A 4,313-nucleotide genomic window follows, 5' to 3' on the forward strand; every position below is an offset into this window, starting at 1 on the left:
GAAGGTACAAGTAAGGACAAATGGATAGGATACAAGGAAAAGGTATATGGGCTATGTATTGCTCTTTTAGCCCTCTAAGGAGCTTATACCTTTAGCATCACCCGAGACCACAGTGGAATCAGCCTAACTGAACATACGGTGGTCCCTGGGTTCGACAAGGAATTATTGCCTTGGATGGTGGACAGTCCCAACCACGAGGAGGTATGAGCACTGACCACTGTGACGGAAAAACCGGGAAATCTAATTTGGACCCTGAGGGGAGCTTCTGAGGGGATCTTCCTCCCCTGATTTCACCAAGAGTCCCCAAGTCGTGACACACTAACTTTGGGTCCAAGCTGGGAGCACCTCTTGATTACCCTGTAGCGGATAACCCTATCTGCGTAGCAGATATTCACCGGTATGTGGTTGGATATAGCTCTGTTCGCCATGCCAGGGGGCCAGGGGCACCACTACCTGCAGATTGCTTAACTTCGCGCTTGAGTCACGTAGCAAGGGTGATCAGTTCGGGACCCGCCTCGTGAGTTCCCACGCCTCTCACGTCCGGGGTGCTTTTTCCACGTGAATCCCCTTTCCTCTCACGTCCAGCGTAGTTTTCTTCGTCAGTCCACACACCATTCATGCACAAACTAAATTGTGTTCAATGACATCTCCATGTGCTTGATTACATAAAGTAATCCTTCTGCGATAATGTGTTACAGTATTCAATAAAACGTTTCGTGGGATTTGTGCACAAACTAATCGAATTCGCTCTATTATATTTTCTCTGGTTGTTGGTTGGCGTTCATAGATAATGTTCTTCAAATTTCCCCAAAAGTTCAAGTCTGGTGAGGTTAAATCTGGGGATCGTGCAGGCCATAGTACTGGTCCGTTCCTCCCAATCCATTTCCCATTGAAACGCGTGTTCAAATACTGCACCATTCTCCGCGCACAATGGGGTGGCGCTCTATCTAACTGCAGCCACATTCTTTGTCGTGTCTCTAAGTCCACATCTTCAAGCAAAAATGGCAAATCGTGTCTGAGGAAGTCCAGAAAAATATCACCAGTTACGTTTCGATCGAAGAAGTGTGGACCAATTAGATATCAATTGACAATGCCACACAAGACATTAATAGTCCAACGGTATTGAGCAGCTACTGCCCTATGCCAACGAGTATTGACATCTGTCCAGTAGTGACAGTTATGCCTATTGAGTTCACCAGTACTGCGAAATGTAGCTTCGTCCGAAAACATGACATATCTTTAAAAAACCAGGAACATTTCTAAATGTTTCCCGTGCCCACTGAGAAAACTTCATACGGTGTAACTTGTCGTTTGCAGTAAGGGCTTGAGTTAGAGTTATGTGATAGGCACGATATTTTACCTTTTTCAAGAGCCTAAGCGCAGTTCTTCTAGGTATCCCTATTTCCCTCTCCATCTGCCTACTACTAATATAGGGATTGATGTGAATTGCTGCTAAAATAGTTATCATTCGTGCAGCATCGTCGTAGTTGCGAGCTGACCTTACACGCATCAGGCGACCCTCACGGGCTCTTACTTCAATATGTCAGATCATTGTATGGTGTGGTGGCCGTCGATCTGGATAACGGGTTTGATATAAAGCAGCAGCTTGACGATAATTTTTGCGACATTCACCCAAAATAAGTAGCCTGTCAACAATTTCGTTTGGAGTATAATCAGTCATATTCTTATGAACGACAATATTTCAGACAGCCAATAAAAAGAAAGTAAGAAGTACAACAACAACTACTAATACTAATTCGTAGAGATAATAAGAATACGTACGAAAGAGTGTTTGTCCGACAGTTACATAAGTAGTCACTCTAAACCTTTGCTTTTGGCAGATCTGTTACTAACACTGTCTATCATTTAACTCATTTAACAGGCTTCGTCTGTAGAATCTTGGTTCAAAACTTGGAGGCAGCATATACTGTACCGGTGTGTTGTATTGGGCACAGGTGTCTGTTGAACCAATGCGCATGAGGCAACGGGGGTGCGTCTGCTCTATAACGGCGTTCTACACGAGGATTCAGGAACAACGCTAATAACCGCAATTACTACGAGTATAAAGTACTGGTACTTCGTTATTTCATAAGTCAAATAACATTGTTTTAGTTATTTTGATTTCTGAAAACTATATTTTTCAGATAAGTTTGAGAGTTTTGCTTGGAGCTTTAGAGCTCATGCGCAATGTGTTGCAGCAAGAGACTTGAATTTAGTTTATCACGTTTATTCACCTAACGTGCAGGCCGGATTAGAGAAGCACGGATGAGGAAAGTCAGCGCCCCTGGTCTTTTACAGACGGTTCCATCCTGACATTCGTCTAGTGGAACTGAAAAACAGGTACTCGCACGCAGAATGTCCGACCGGACAACGGTTCGGGCGTACGCTTGACCTACCCAATGCTGTTTGGAAGGCAGACTTCAGGGATAGAGAATTGGTGCACTGAGTTAATGCGTATGGCCACATTTACATTTTGATTAACTATTAGCACTCATGTCATATTGTGAGCTTGAGGGATGAAACGGTGTGTACGTATATCCTGAAATGCTTTCCGGATAACCAGCACGCATTGCATTAAAGTTTCTGTAGTGACGGAGATTGGCAAATTCACACGTTTGTAAGTTCCAGCAACTGCATTATTCGACAACTTCTTTCGTATAAAGTTCCTTCTGTTTTCGCATCAAATCATACTCAGCTATACAGATATGCGTTACCATTCAAATAAAATTTCACCTTTTTTTAGTCACTACAGCGTCATCCTTACAAACAAATGTTTCAACCACACCATACCTATTTGTAGCGTAGCCTTAATTTGCGAATTAAAGTAGAGTTCTCATTGGAACTTTCACAGTTACTTTCCACCCCACTCACATACAGAGCGCAGAGAGAGATTATTTTGCAAGACTTGGATTTCTCTCTATACATTATGGCAATTTTCCTCTAATATTTTTATCTGTTGTATCATTCTCGAGCCATGGAATGCCGTCCATGGTTTTCCTATTTAATTTTGGTTATTTTCATTTATCTCTAACCGTATTCATACTATGGGCACTAGACGTTTTCTAGACACAATCACTATGTCTTGGCGATCATTTTGAAAACGGTGTCGCATATCGAAAATATTCTTACAGAAGCTGTTTAATATTCCTTTGTCTATCTAACGTGATGTTACTCTATTCAAGTTGCTATTTGAAATTTTCAAGTTGGCTCCGGATACCCTTCAGCTGGCCCTTGGAGTCACCCCGACAACACCTCTCGATGTGCCTTACGTCAGTTACCTACTCCAGTTTTTCTTCTATTGATTTATCTCCAATTGTTTTCATACTACGGGTACGAAACCTTTTCTCTCACATGAATACTATGTTTCGGCGGTCTTTTAGAAACAGTGCCATTTCACCTCAATTGTTTTCTCCTGCAAGATGTTTGATTTTGCAAGATTTATCGAACGAGGTACCACTCGACTCATGTTATATTTGAAATTTTGAAGTTAGTCCCCAAGACCCCTTCAGGGAGGCCACTGGGATCACAGGGACCACACCATTCGATATGTTATATGATATTTACGTATTTCAATTTTCATACTACGGGTACTGGAGTTTCCGAACCACATCATGGCGCCCATTTTGAAACTGGTGCCCCATATGGAACATCTTTTGGTACAGCGTTACTTACTTTTCCACGATCTTTCGAACGAGGTATTACTCGGCCCATGTTCCCATTTAAGATTTCAAAGTTACCCCCATTTACGGGTGGCGGGGGGTACTTTTGGCGAAATTGGTTTTCCCCTTTAGCAATATATAACGTGTACTTAAAACATTTCTTCTACGTTTTATCATTTTTCAGATAAGATTTATAAAACATTAATATCATTAATATTCAAAAGAATGTTTTATAAATCTTTTATATATAGTGGAAGATCCAGGATATAATCAAGGGAGGGGCTAAACCATAGTTTGCAGCTTTATCCAGTGTAAAGTAAGATTGAAGCCCATTTTATCCAGTGTATACCTTGGCGTCAAGGGGGTCTATAGCTCTTATAGCGACCTGTGGGGAAATGTGCATAGTTTCAGAGCTAGACCTGTCCAAAATCGCGAAGAAGCCAAATTTCAAGAGGCCCTAATTCGAGAGACTGTGGGTGGTGGTCCTTATCATCGTAAAGGAAGTCACACATACACAACCCAAAAATTCATATTTCATTAATGTTCAATGGGTGTACAGAGTATTCTCTGCAGGGTGAAATTCCCAGACATGCCATCAACCGAATTTTGAGATATGCCCTGGCTTTGTGATTGGACCAAATAGACAAACGATAA

General features: G+C 41.9%; 1 pseudogene; it reads right to left on the reverse strand.

The window, feature by feature from the left end:
- Positions 1-615: 615 nt before the first annotated feature.
- On the reverse strand, positions 616-1,230 carry LOC145671985 (uncharacterized; annotated as a pseudogene).
- Positions 1,231-4,313: the final 3,083 nt, after the last annotated feature.

Source organism: Thermobia domestica, chromosome 15 (assembly GCF_964235325.1).
Source record: "Thermobia domestica chromosome 15, izTheDome1.hap1.1, whole genome shotgun sequence".
Lineage (NCBI taxonomy): Eukaryota > Metazoa > Arthropoda > Insecta > Zygentoma > Lepismatidae > Thermobia > Thermobia domestica.